We start from the raw sequence: 15,794 nt of genomic DNA on the forward strand, positions 1-15,794 counted from the left end.
GTTCTAGTGACTGATGGAAGAAATAATCACACTGCGGCCTGTTTTCAATGGATCACAGAAATCCAGGGTTTCTCACCCCTTGCATTTCCCTGCGCCAGTCTGCCTCCACCTCATTATTCCAAAATTCACAGGCGCCCACCATACACGCTCTCTCTCTCTCTCTCTCTCTCTCTCTCTCTCTCTCTCTCTCTCTCTCTCTCTCTCTTCTGTTAACAAATGAATGTTTCGAACTTGTTCACTCTGTGTTCGCTGGTTCAAACCTATAGGACGTGTTGGAGTGGAACCAAATATATATATTTGTCACTTGTTTGGCTCTGTACGAGAAACAAGTTATTAAATAATCATTATGATATATTCGTGATATCAGAGTCAAACCTTCAAAGTAAATAGTACTATTGCTTTATCCATTAGTACAAGCCCAAAGCTGAAGGGATATTTATCGACAGAAATGCATCGAATGCGACGCTGTCACATTCACGGGTTGGCTGGACGAGGGTGGCTAAGAACTCCTGGCCGCAATAGTACATTCAGTTAACTTCCACAGGGTGTTCTGATCTTAATAAATTCGTGTGGCAGCAGCAAGATTAGAACATTCGATCCAGTGACGCTTTTGAAAGCCTGTCTTTTTCTACTGTATCTTCAGAGGATATTATGCACACTAGGGGAAACCTTTGGAACAGGGAGTTTGGCTATAACATTAATCAACCCCTCCACTACTACAGATCCATCCACATTTGAACAAAACTTCTTGCAAAGGGAAGAAAATCCGTCCTCGGGCAGAAAGGATTAATGACAATCGGGAAAGAGCCTTCAGAGAATGTACGAGTATAATTGGTTTATGGGTTGAAACCTTGACCTTGCCCTTTGACCTTGACCATTCACCATTCCTTGCCTGACCTACAACAATTCCACCAGATTTAGTCTAAATCAAATCAAAGTGTTTGACTTGACCTTGTTCTGCGTTCTTGACCTTTGGCCTATAATTCTCAAGAACAGTAGGTCAGTCCCTCGGATGACTCTCGGCCCATCCGCCAAGTTTGGTCTAAATCAGATCCAAACAGTTTGAGCCATAATGTTGACTCACACACGCGGAGAGCGAGACAATCCACCTGCCATAATGCCACATATATGGATGTAAAAGTTAGAATTATAATACTGATACGGGTAGAATAAATAAATAAATAATAATAATAATAATGAAAGAAAAAATATAAGTGGCAAATGAGAAATACTGATAATTGTAGAAGAAGGTGTAGAAATAGACCACAGGGCAGTGTTGTTGGTGGGTAGAGACTTATCTATCTTTTCTATCTATCTGTTGCCAGACGCCTCAATCCCGTTCGGGGTGGCCACAAACAAATCGCCTCCACGTCGCCGTGTCCCCCGCCATTTCACTGCCGTGCTCCCAACTCACACCCCCCTCTCTTATATACCTCTCCACCCCATCCCTACATCTCATCCTCGGCCTCCCCCTCCCTCTCCCTCCTCCACCTCATTCACATACACTCTCTTCGTCAGTCTTTCACCCTCCATCCTCTCCACATACCCATAAAAAATGATCAGAGGTAAACAATGAAAGAAAAGGCACGAAAAAACACATGCACAGCAAAGAAAAACAAATACAAAATCTTACTGACGTGCCAGGGATTTTGACTGAACCAAAGTTATATACAAGCCCGTTTATTAATACTGAGAGCTCCAAGGACGAGCCCCAGTGTCTTGATAAATGATGATAGGATACGGCTGGCTTTTCTGTATCGTTGCTGGTTACACGTTGTTAAGTAGGATGCAGTCTCATCACATTTAATAACTACAGGTGTTCCATTAACGACTAGTTCGTTACCTGGACCTGGAAACACTTTTGGAACCTGAATGTAAATCAATTGGTTGCGTGTCTTATTCTAGGGTAATGTTTGGGTGCTTTCCTTCTCAGTCACACTTGTATGTGTTTGTAATTGTCACTTGCTCACAAAATACTGCTCTCGCATGTTGGGTTATATCCCGACACTTGTTTCTTCAACTGAAAATCACCCCATCACCAATTAATCCTTCCTCTGTCCTCCTCTTCCTTTCCGACTTTATGATAAGCCCTACAACATTTTGGGTGCTTTCCTTCTCAGTCAGTCCATTAACGTAAGTCAGGGAATTTATAGCCCGGGTAAACCTTCGCCCAGCCAGTTTTAATAACACAGCCGATAATAATGATGCTGCAAGAACATGCTGGGACAAGCTTACCCAACATCTAATAAAACAATAGTAACCTGGTCTCCTGTCCATTTTGCATTACATAATGCCTCATTTGTTATTGTAACTGTCGCGTGAGTACCTCTCCCTCCTCTAGGACCATGTTGCCTTGTATTTATTTGGTCTTTAATTATGTCAGTCTTGTATATATGATATTTTCCAACACATTGCCTATTATATCAAGTAGCGAGATGGGACCGTAATTTATTATAATTATGTGATAGATCTTTGCCTGTTTTATGAACTAATATAATCGTAGTAGTTTTAAGTCGTTCAGGTTAGTAACCTGCTGGTACTGTAGCATTAAATATATTTTTTTAATGCAAGGAAGAAGGAACCAAAGGCCAGGAGGTCGCAAACCGTTCCTTAAAAAAAAAAAAAAAATACAAAAGACAGCTAAATTTAAGACCCGTTCATTTCGAGATTCCCGGACACAATGCGTCTGAAAGACTAGAGATCATAGGAAGTAGGAAATACAGACAGAGGGAGACAGTTCCAGAGTTGACCTGTTGCATAAATGAAGGACTGGAAGTAACGGTTATCTCTTGGATTAGAGAGGTGGACAGAAAAGGGATGAGAATTTGTTGCTAGACGGGTGCTACGCGCCCGTCGTAGAGGTGGAGGAATGCACGCAGACAGTTCAGAGGAGCAGTGACCACCGAAGTAGCGATAGAAAAGAGATAAAGATGCAACAGTGCGGCGGAGAGACAGAGGTTGAAGGGAGCCAGTAAGAGGAGGAGGGTTAATGAGACGAAAAGCCCTTGACTCCACCCTGTTGAGAAGAGCTTTATGTGGGGAGCCTCCCCACACGTGAGAGTTGTACTCTACACAGGGGCGAATAAAACCCGTGTATAAAGTCAACAACTGTGCAGGGGTAAGGAAAGTACAGAGTCGGTTTACCACACTTAATCTCTTGGAAGCAGATTTTACAAGAGATGTAATATGATCTTTCCAAGATAAGTCCCGAGTGACTGAAACCCCACGCATGCTCAAGGATGATGCAGGATTAAGCTGGATATTATTAGACATCAGTGGGCACTCCTGTGGAAGATTGTGTTGAGTCTTTGATGCATTAAAAACAACAAGATTATTTTTACCCCAGTCAGAGATATGAGCCAAGTCTAACATTAGGAGTGCCATAGCCTCATCCCTTGTTTGTTGAAGTAACTGCTGAGATGGACGTTGCGAGAACCGAGTGGAAAGGTGAAGGGTGGAATCATCAGCATACGAGTGGATAGGGTTAGATGTACAGCTTAGAAGGTCATTGATGAATAAAAGGAAGAGAGTTGGTGATAGGACAGAGCCCTGAGGACCACCACTGTTGATAGATCTAGGAGAAGAACGATGGCCGTCTACAACAGCCGCTTTAGAACGACCAGAAAGGAAGCTATAGATGAAGACACAGATAGAAGGATAAAAACCGTAAGAGGGCAGTTTGGAAATTAAAGATTTATGCCAGACTCGATCGAAAGCTTTTGAGATGTCACTTTCGCCAAAGTCCCGAAAGGAGGATGACCAGGAGTCTGAACGGTAGGTGAGAATATCGCCCGTGGAGAGTCCCTGACGGAACCCATACTGACGATCAGAAAGAAGGTTGTGATAGGAAAGATGCTTTATGTTCAGCGGTGCCTTTAAGATGTTGGATGGTAAACTGATTAGCATGTTTCTAGTTATGTTATAAAATCTGGGTGCGTTTTCTTTGTAACTCCTTAATAACAGACAATTCTCTCCTGAATTCTACCAATCTCTCTGTCACAAGAGAACTGATAATAAGCTTGTATATTTAAACCACCAGTGGATCTTTGGTTAGTATGTCCAGTGAGGAGCTGAAAGAAACGGAGTATGATTCTAAAACTGGTCAGAGTCTTCAACGTTTTAATTCCTCCATGTGCCTGTTCACCAAGCATTACAGTTGAGGGTTTGTATCTGCCACCGAGATTGGCGGGTCGTGCTGTCAGGGAAGATTGTGATTTAGTAATTGCTGTTTATCTGCCTTAACGACGCTTGTGGAGTCGGTAGGTGTTTATCTAATCCTTCTTCTTATCATGAATTTCATTAAGCCGTTCACTTCATACACACCTTTTGAGGATGTTCGTGTTATCTCCAGACGGTTTTATTCAGCCCAGGAGAAATTACGAACTGGAAAATTTTGATGTTGCCTTCACTAACTCCACCACAACAAGAGATCCTCATTCGCTGAGTACAATAGCCCGGTGGTGGCCAGATGAAAAAAAAAAAAAATCTATCTATCTATCTATTGCCAGACGCCTCAGTCCCGTTTGGGGTGGCCACAAACAAATCGCCTCCAAGTCGCCCTGTCCCCCGCCATTTCACTCCCCTGCTCCCAACTCACACCCCCCTCTCTCATATACCTCTCCACCCCATCCCTCCATCTCATCCTCGGCCTCCCCCTCCCTCTTTCCCCCTCCACCTCACTCACATACACTCTCTTCGTCAGTCTTTCACCCTCCATCCTCTCCACATGGCCAAACCACCTCAGTATGTTCCTCATAACGCTTCCTATCACATCCACATCAACACCACAACGCTCCTTTATATCCTCATTCGTCAGCCTGTCTCTCAATGTGACTCCACAGGCTCATTGGCATGAGAGGGGCGTCATGTCAAGGTTATTCTTATTATCCTCAGATGATTTTACTCTGCTAAGGAGAGACCTTTAAATATGGAGGATTGAGTTATAGTTTCCATTAGTCTCTCCACTACTAGGGTGTTCTAAACTCCTCTGATAGGAGCAAGATTAATGTTTAACAGTGGTAGCTGAGTGGTCACCGTTGCTGACTGCGAAATTGCTAGTCTGATAGCGTCATGGTTCCCATCCTGGTGCGGGCAGGGCATCACTAGACTCAGGTTAAATCTTGTATTAATAAAAACTTCTAGAAGTACTCTTAAAATTACTACTAAAAGTGGTTGTAGCTGAGAGTAGCTTCTAAAAGTTCCTCCTAGGAGGACTCGTAGTAGTAATTTCGCTCCTTCCATAAAGTGTTACCAACACAAGGAATCTCTGCTTAATATATTTAAAAAATTACCATTGCAAAGCCTTAGAGTATCAGTAAGTAGTTTAAAAATGAATAAAACTAGTTTTTATATATAGAAACAACATCTATTTGATCATATATTATGATTCTTTACGAATGTCGATAACATGGATAAAATGTAAACACATCGTGTGGTCAGCTGATCGTGCCTGCTACCATCGGGGCATCGTGTGCACATGGCACAGTGACCGTCAACAATGGCACAATTTCAAGATTCCACGGCTGCAGATAAGTTCAGGAGAAAGAGAAACTGGACGGAGGGAGTGTACGAGGGACCTTCACAAACCTCTTAATGTGTGATGCAGTTAGAGCATAGAGTGTTTCCGTTATCACATTGCTCACTGATGGCTGCGATGGTCCAAAGTCATCACAATTACACTGCTGCATTTTTCCAGTTGCAAGGTACCTAAGTATTATTGTATCAACACTTTCATCTCGGGTGTGAGAGGATGGTTTCGATGTGTGGGCCTTTCCAGTACATTTCTTACTAAATCAGTAATAAACAGAATGCCCTCACGATCGAAACGGTACCTTCTTACACGTTCTTGATCATCATATTCCATGAATGCATCCTTCCGAGCTCGAAAATTTCTGCGTGGTGGGTGGTGTCGGTCAGCCATGGTCTATGTTGTCTTGTCTCTTGACGTTTTAGGGATGCAGCTACTGTGTTTAGTGTCACTAAAAATCTTACTAACTCCTTAGAAGTTCTTGTGAAGGACTTTTATTTTTTAGCGATTTTACGAGTAAACTTAGGAGTTGAAAGTAACTTTTAGGAGTACTTCTAGAAGTTAGGAGCCAAATTTCACTTTGAGAGGAACTTTTTACTCCTAGGAGTTTTTATTAATACGGGCACAGAGTAACACTGAGGGGAGGTAACTGTGGTAACCTGGATGATGCAGTGGCCTTGTATCCCTGAATATTGGGTGAAAAAATCGCCACAGGCCTAAGTTACGAAGATTAGCACCGCGGCTAAACGCCCGATTGCGTCTGCCCCCGCCTTTACCTTTAGTCTTAAAAAAGTGCAAAGCCCGCGAACTGTAATTGGTCTTGGAACTGAACCACTGATCATGCTCTTTGACCTTGACCTTTGACTTGTCAAAATCGAATCGCTTCATCCATGTCTGATCCTCAACAGTTTCACCAGGTTTAGTGTAAATCGGATCAAAGAGGTCAAACATGGCCAACTCTTTGAATTTAATTGGACTTTCATTTGTTTTTTCCTCAAAACCGGTAGGCCAGTCCAGGGCTGACTCACAACATTCTCTTCAAATCTGATCAAACTATGATCCAAAATGTTTCAACTGTAATGCTCTCTCTCTCTCTCTCTCTCTCTCTCTCTCTCTCTCTCTCTCTCATACACACACACATACAGAGAGAGAGAGAGAGAGAGAATATACCTGCTGTACCTCATGCACACTTGGGTCACTGCCGACATTAGCAATAAAACAGGAATACTGGCCAAATGGAGAACACACACACACACACACACACACACACACACACACACACACACACCGATAAGTGGATCGACATTTGATCTTATCCTGTGACCTTTGCCTTTCACTGATTTTTCGCAGAATTCAGTGCATTCATCCTCACTCTACCCGTAGCCCTTTCATCAAGTTTATTCTAGGTCAGGTCAGCAGTCTTCAAGTTGGCCTTACGAAATAATCTTAATAGTTGACTTTGCCCTGTGACCATATCCTTTGACTGATTATTCTCAAAGGCAGATTCCTTTGCTCTTGCTTAACCCTGAACCATTCCACCCGGTTTGGTATTAACAGGAGAAAACTCTTTAAGTTGACCTTGCCATGCCACCTTCCACTTGACCTGTTGTTTTCAAATGCCTACCTTAGCCCCTTGACTGACCCTCAACTCTTCCAGCAAGTTTGCTCAAGAGCAGAATCAAAACTGTTTCAGTGATTTAGCTCACACAGACTCACGCAAGTCAAATTTTGACTTTCATCACTGACTTTGAAGTTTGATTTATTATTTTCAAAACTCAGTTCTTTCATCCTTTCCTTACCTTTAATATCTCTTTCACCATGTTTATCTATATCAACTCAGCGGTTTAGTTGACTGTGCCGTGTGTCCTTCACTTTTGACCTATTCACGCAGACCCTTGCTGAACCTCAACTCTCACGAAATTGGTGAAAATCACACAAAAATTGCTCGAATTTCACAGCTAACACACGCCAGCATGCAGCGTGCCGATCAAAATATAACACCCGCTCACTTGGTGCTCGAGGGTGTGAAAAAAAAAAAAGAAAAGAAAAAAAAAAAAGTGCCCAATTCGAAATGATGGTAGGTTTCAGAAACAAGCTTATAAAATGATTACAGAAGCGTTTTGTTGGTGAGAAAAAAAGCACCTTAAGTAGAGCAGCTTCCAAACACACGAGTTTGTGACCAGGAAAACCATGCCAGAGTTGTATGAGCTGGTAAGTCAGACAGCTTTTTCTTTAACCCTCTCATAATCGGAGCAGCCCTGGTATTTTATTCAACTAACACCAGGCCATTTTATTCAGCTGAGAGTGAGACGCATGGGAACCTGAGATTTTTCATTCCTTTTCCTTTAGTCATGTCATGGTCGGGACAACTCTAGACTCATATTCCAGCTACTGACAGACGACTTGACTGAGCTACGATAGTCCTAGAGTTAATCAGGAGAGCAGAGGGAAATGTAGTTGGTGCAATGAATGTCTTGATATAAAACAGAGGACTGGGTGTGGAGGCTGCAAGAGGATGGCATGAAAGTGTGTTAGTACCCACATTAACGTATCAGTGTCAGACTTTGTAATGGTATGAATGCACGAAGTAGAAAGTAAAGGCAGTGGAAGTGGGACTATGCATGACAGAATGAGAAAGTAATAGTAGTGGATCTGGGACTATTGGGGAATGTGTGTGGAATGCATAGAAAGAAGGGGATGAGATATAACGCGATTCGCGAAAGATGTGGAGTAAGGAGCCTGTTGATAATAATGTAGAGGAGCGAGCTTAAATAGTATAGTCGCATGAAGAGAAGTTGTTGTTGTTGTTGTTGTTGTTGTTGTCGCACCAGGCTCATCTGAAAAGTGAACCCAGTGATTGTAGGCTTAAGTTGTCACAGCCCAGTCCACCATCCTCCTTCCAGGGGATGGGGAGTTAGTTGAGGGGCTTGTGTATAACCGTGTAGTTGATACGTAGTTATATCAGTGCCACCACATGAAGGCGTCCCTCTCCAGAACCAAGAAATGAGAAGAATAGGGTCTATGTGAGTGAGTTCGAAGGTGTTTGGAAATATGGTAAGCCACGAAGAAGCTGGATAGATAAGATAAATGTGTGAGAAAACAAGGTATGAAGGTCAGTGAAGGTAGAGTTTACAGGGATTTTGCTGGATGAAGTATTTACGGAGGAGTACAGTCGGCTTCGGGGACCATGTTACCCTTTGCCATCCCGCTCTCACTCATGTGGCAGCGGCGTACTAGTCGTGTGGGTGGGAGGCAGACAGCAGAGATTTTTCGTATTAAGTATTGTGATACAGTACATCGACATATTAACATGCAGTCGAATGACCCACCGGGGATATAATATAATGTGGAATCTCTGTAAGGTGATGTGGTGTTACCCACAGTAAGGGAGGGGAGAGGGGGGAGGGAGAAAAGTCAGGAGAACAGGAATGCCGAAGTGAGAATGAAGCGGCAAAACAACTTGTGAACTGCAGGGTTACGAACACCTCACAGTTTACGATTACTAAGGCCTTGTGAGTTTTTAGGGCCTGGATGTCCCCATAACCTCCTACTCTTCTCCGCCTAGAGGGAGAAGGTACTAAAGGCAACAAAAAAACGGCCTTGGTTTGTTGCTCGTGGATGAATATTTGAAGCTATGAAATGTAAATGGGTTGAATCTCTGCAACCAAGTATATTTAAGGGCAAACCATTTTAGGACTTATCTTCCCACTAATACATTTGTTAAAGGACTCACTGCAATGATGTATAGTTAAGGACATATGTTAAGTTAAGCACAATGTAATCTTAAGTCAAATAATACTGCAAAATGGCACATGCAGATTAGATGTAACCACGACAGGACCGGACGGACACTGTCGTAGTATAGAGCAATGGGACCTCTCTACCTCTGCCTTATACCTGAATATTTATAAATTTTTGGACTACTCTAAAAGGTAACTTGCTCTGACTCCACATATTAAATGTTTCGTTATTAAGACAACTCCCTAGCATTTTAAGTTTTGACATTAGCAAAAAGTTTGTAATTTTAAGTGTTTTGATATTTCGCTTACTCGCTTACTGCAATGTTGTTCAGCCCTGACAAACTGTCCTGAAGACTCTGGACATCTTCACCATAAGAGGAATAACTACATGCATTTGATATTCATACATCTTTGGTAAATAAGATTAATTTAAACACTGTACCGTATTTATAAGCTTAATTTTACCTTTACTTTTACGATGGTTTCATAGCTTCATACTCCAACCATGTCAGCAGCCTGAAAATTAACGTAATGAGCACAAATTTTCAGTGCTATTTCCACAGGTTTGACAATGACGGAAGGGAGCTAGGGCAGTATCACTATTACCCATTGTAACCCAGTGGAAACGTGGGACAGCTTCATTCCCCTTCCCCTCCTCTCTTCGTCTCCCATTCACGGTGCTTCGATGCTTCACCACCACTTCAGTTCACATTCCCATTCTCCTGACTTCCCCCCCTCTTTCTCCTTTCCCTTACCTCACCCCCTCCATCACCCTACCTCTTCCACCTCGCCACCACTTTCTTCATCAGAGGCAGCATTATTCATTGTAAGTAGCACCACATACCCTCACAGTGATTCCATTCTGTATTATATCCTCCGTGGAACATTCAACCGCGTCTTGATATGTCGATTTACTGTATTAGACTATATATATATATATATATATATATATATATATATATATATATATATATATATATATAAATCTGCTGTCTGCCTCCTACCCATGCGAGCAGTACGCCGTTGCCACATCAGTAAGAGTGGGGTGGCAGGGGGTAAAACGACTCCTGGAGCAGACAGTACATGGTAAGGGTTTGACACATCTCTCCTGTAACTCAATTGTCAAAGGAAATACTCTGTCTGGCAAGTGTGTGTGTGTGTGTGTGTGTGTGTGTGTGTGTGTGTGTGTGTGTGTGCGTGCGTGCGCGTGCGTGCGTGCGTGCGTGCGTGCGTGTGTGTGTGTGTGTGTGTGTGTGTGTGTGTGTGTGTGTGTGTGTGTGTAACTAATCTCAAAAATACACAAACAGCTTGAGCAGATTGTTATGCTTGTGAGATGGCGCCAGGATTGCGAGGGCTTGAATGATGTGTGAATGATAGTGTGGCCATTTCACGGAGCATGTTCTTGATGGCTCTTCTACTTGTGTATTTCCTTTGTTTATGTTCATACCTCACCAAAGCCATAGGTGGGAAAAGAGGTCAAGATGATGATAATTACACAACCTCGAAGGCGTCCTTTTCACTCTAGTCATACAGCCTCCAGGCGAAAGTGGCCGAGGTTTACATACGGTCTTTATTAACCGCTTCACCTGGATGGATATAGCCTTCGTTAACTCCTTCACATAAATGCCCTATTAATGTGAATAACACTGGTCAGCAGCAGCGGGATAAACTGAAAATTATGTCCATTGGCTGGAAGGGTTCAATCAGATTTTCTTTTCCTTTTTCTTCCTACGTCACTCCCCTGTAAGTCAGACAGTTTGTGTGGTCTGCGTGTCTGTGTGTATGCTGTAAGCCAAATACTGTTAACCCTTTCTGGCCAAATCAAGATTAGAGTACAGGTTAATACAAATGACGTCTTTCAGCTGAAAGGATCAAGATCATGATCATGACCATGATCATGATGATCATCATCAGCAGCAGCAGCAGCAACAGAACAGCAGCAGCAGCAGCAACAGCAACGGCAGCAGCAGCAGCAACAGAACAGCAGCAGCAGCAGCAACAGCAACGGCAGCAGCAGCAGCAACAGCAACAGCAGCAGCAGCAGCAACAGCAACAGCAGCAGCAGCAGCAACAGCAACAGCAGCAGCAGCAGCAACAGCAACGGCAGCAGCAGCAGCAGCAGCTATTCCTTTTCTTCCCCATCAGGAGCTTAGGGGCTCCGGGTTAGGGTATTCGGTCCCAACACTGAAGGTCAGGTTGACCAAGCTCACTCGACCCTGTGTGGCGTCACGTGAGCAATAAACCCCATCCATTCCTCAGACGGAAACCATTACAGGCGCCATCCAGCTGCAGCATTTTAACCCACCAGACCACCAGTCGTCATTTGGTTATATGGTTACAACTCAGAGTAGTAAATGATTTCCTGGGTTACAGAAACCCAATTGGTTGTCAGTCAGTGTACAGTAGTCACCTGTAGACAGCACAACATCGAGTGAGTCGATGATGGGCGCCCCTCCTGTTGCAGTAATAATAATAATAATAATAATAATAATTATTATTATTATTATTATTATTATTATTATAACTAGAACTCTGAAACTGTCCTGCAGACAGTCACTAGACTCCACCTAGCTACTCTTTCTTACAATGACCTTAACCCCATTAGGGAGATTTGGATTTTTTTTTCTCTCAGCAATGGCCCACACCAGGACACATAACCTGGGCCATTCAGATGCCTTGCGCAGGTCGTGTTGAAATCTTCAGTAGGCACGACCAATTCATCTCGTTCACAACACATTACTGATATGACTCTTTCTGACATGTCCTTTCACTGTGGGTAAAGGATCTGGATATTTTTTTTTTTCTATCAACAATGGCCCGTGCCATGACACACAACCTGGGCCCTTCAGATTCCTCGCATGGTCTCCTGTTCTTCTGGAATCGTTATGAGACTCTGAGGCAGGAAGAATAATACCAGCGAAAACAAGCCTCCACCTATGTAATATGTGGAGAATAATAATAATAATAATAATAATAATAATAATAATGATGATGATGATAACTAATAATAATGATGATGATGATGATGATGATAACTAATAATAATATTATTTTTTAATTAACAAGGAGAAACAGACAGTGCAACACCCACGCCCACGAACTAATCTAAGGGCTAAAAATTTAACTTTGCCCTGTGATCTTCACTTTCGATCAAATGCTTCAAAATCGAATTGCTTCATTTCTGTCTTACACTGAACCCTTTCACCACTTTTGGTCCAAATCACGTCAAAAATTCTACCTGAACCTCTTCCTGTGGACTGGAATTCTGACCTTTCCCTTTTATCTTGACCTTTGACTGACTACTCCTAAAATCGCATGTCTTCATCATGCCGACCTTTAAACCCTTCCTTGAAATTTGTGAAGACGACTGAAGCTGTTAAGTTGACCTAGTCACTTGGCCTGGTCCTTTAACCTATTGTTCTCTAAAGCAGTTGGTCAGCTCCGTCGCTGATCCTTAAGCCTTCCATCAAGTTTGCGCCACATCAGATTAAACCTGTTTTTTAGTTATTTTGTTCACACAGACACTCTGGTTGAAATCTGACTTTGATGTGTGACCTTGATCTTTGACTGATCATCCTCAAAATCAAACACTTTTTTTTTTCATTAGCCTCAACTCTTGCACCCAGTTTAGTCTGAAACGGTCAAAAACCTTAAGTTGATCTTACTAGGTTAAATTTTGACCTAGCCATGCCACCTTGACCTTTGATATGTTTCAAAAAACAGTAGGTCAACCCCTTGATTATTTCTCTCTCATTATGGTAAATTTGGCTACAATCGGATTAACTGTACGGGTTATCACTCACACACGCGAGCAAGCGTGGCCGCGTTGAGCAAGAAATAGGTGTATAATGATAACACAATGAATAAATCAGTATGCAGTAATGACCACCAACTGTACATTTACCCTAACGGTATATAATAAATGTGTGCCACAGGTAAACAACTACCATCCCGAGGTGGTGTGGTCTGACGGGGCTGCTGACACAGCAGATTGGTACTGGAACTCCACCGTGTTCCTGGCGTGGCTGTTCAACGAGTCCCCCGTCAAGGACACAGTGGTGGTCAATGACAGGTGGGGCCTTGGCACAAGCTGTCATCATGGGTCCTTCTACACCTGTAAGGATCGCTATAATCCAGGTGAGACTAACTAGGGTGAACAATGGGTAATCTTAAGGAATTTCTGCATCTGTATAAACACTTATGCTGATGGCAACGATTGATGATGGTCAGTAGTAGGTGTGATCAATAACGGATAACCATAATCCCTTCTACATGTGTATAGACCAATATACAGTAAAAGTTCTTTAATCCGGAATACAGTAGCCCATGGACCTTCCGGATTATCAGATTTTCCAGACTAACAGACAGGTACCTGAAAATGTTCAAAACACACCCAAAAAAAATAACATCCGGGACCTCCTGAATCTCGGCATGGGTGTGGAATTGGATAGTTCGGCGCACCACTTTCAGCTATTTTTCTATATTTTTCATTTTTTCCCGATTGCTCTCGACTTTTTACCTAAAAAAGCTAAAAATGACCCTGGGCTGAAAATTCCAAACCATCGGGTTTTTCAAATCATCGGCTGCCGGATTATCGGAAGTTCAGTGTAATCTGAGTGCAAATGACAGATGATGGTGCATGATGGGGGTGACACTATCGTCATGGATCCTTCCACACCTGTAAGGACCACTGTAATCCAGGTGAGAATCTGATGGATAATTATAAATGGTACCAATTGTAGGTGTAGGTCCGTTATAGATGGTGATCAATGATAGATGAGAACTTGACATTATATGTCGCCATTGCTCTTTCTTCACCTGTACAAAATGTCATAATTCAGGTGAGAAACTGGTGAGGGTATATTATAGGCGGTCACTGAGAGGTGGGGGTGCTATAATCCAGGTGAGAATAACAGATGGTGCTCAGTGATAGGTGGAATGCCTCGTGCTGTAGCTTATTATTTTGGATCTATATGCACCTGTAAAGAACGCTATAATCCAGGTGAGAATGATGGGCGATATATGTTAGCCAATAATAGGTCACATGGGCGCTTCCTCATCTGTAAAGGCCATTGCATTCCTGGCGAGAATAGGTGGGGTCTCAATATAGCTTACTATCTCTGATCCCCCTACACCGACAAGAGCACTGTACTCGTAATCCAGGCAGGAAAATAGTAGTGGTCAGTGGGTGGTGGTTCTGAAGTTTTCAAAAACTGTGCTTCCATGCTGACACCCATCCTAGGCTGACTCTTTCGCCCTTGTCAAGTGGCTTTTTTCCATCTGGCTGGAAGCTTACCCTCACTTAGTCGGTACTGAAGAAAGGTGATCAGACTCGGTCTTCTCTCTCCCAGTTGCTTTAATTTATTGTGCTTCTTAAGCCTTTCAGCCCACCATCAAATGTAAGATTTGAAATACATTTCTTCTTATAATCTTTCTGGTTGCCAATACTGATTCCATCAGGGACGCTACACTGGTGATCTTACATTCCGCACAATTCCCTCTCACTTTCTTTCTAGGATTTCAGTTCAATACTTGCTATTCTTCTTTTCGTCGGGCATATGTTTTTAATTTCCAAACTGCCCCCCTACATTTCCTATCTCCTTTCCTGTGTTTTCGTCTTACTTTTCCTTTCCAGTCGCTCCATAGCTGTTAAAGATGGTCACTGTTCTTCCTTGCGAGCTACAAGCCATGATAATCACGGTTCTGTCACCAGCTTTGTTGCTCCTATTGATTTACTGAGCTTAGCATGTTATGTTGACAGTTCCATCCTTCTTTTGAGTATCCGTATCAATCCGTATAAGGTTTCCTGCAGGACCAGACCTTGTCCTAAGAGGAAGAATGATAGCTGGAATTTCTCCCAGCATAAGCTGCTCTGAAAGGGTGTTTGTTGCTTAGTCGTCACGATTCAAAAGCTGCCTGAATGCAATGAATTAGTGCTGATCTCTTCCTCTGGCCAAACTGCAGGCTCAGGAAGGGAACGCCGAGTAGATTGTTTTATGTGTACACAGCCGAGAATTCCTTAACGCAGCGTAACGTCATGATAGTTGAGCAGAAACTCACTTGCCTCTCTACGGAATGAAAGGGAGACAGAACTACTAGACTCCCAGAGCGTAACACAGCTCCCTCCCAGTAAAGTATCCAGTAGTTGTACAGAGTCTCTAAGAATTACCTGAATTCCTAATGGTATAACTACTGGTCTACATCTCACACTACCCAGGTACTATCTGGAAGGAATTTCTGTAGTAATGACAGTGCCAGTGACAGCTGAAGTATTGCATTGGCAGTATTGTGTGTGTGTGTGTGTGTGTGTGTGTGTGTGTGTGTGTGTGTGTGTGTGTGTGTGTGTGAACTACTGGTCTACATCTCACACTACCCAGGTACTATCTGGAAGGAATTTCTGTAGTAATGACAGTGTCAGTGACAGCTGAAGTATTGCATTAGCTGTTTTGTGTGTGTGTGTGTGTGTGTGTGTGTGTGTGTGTGTGTGTGTGTGTGTGTGTGTGCGCGCGCGTGTCAGAGTCTGTTTA

The 15,794-nt window shown here is 42.9% G+C and overlaps 1 pseudogene; it reads left to right on the plus strand.

Annotated features, from left to right (window-relative positions):
• LOC145393380 (alpha-L-fucosidase-like) overlaps nucleotides 1–15,794 on the plus strand; it is a 46,565-nt pseudogene that overhangs the window by 17,572 nt on the left and 13,199 nt on the right.

This window comes from Coenobita brevimanus, chromosome 24 (assembly GCF_032717465.1).
Source record: "Coenobita brevimanus isolate Jiangsu-jjx chromosome 24, ASM3271746v2, whole genome shotgun sequence".
NCBI lineage: Eukaryota > Metazoa > Arthropoda > Malacostraca > Decapoda > Coenobitidae > Coenobita > Coenobita brevimanus.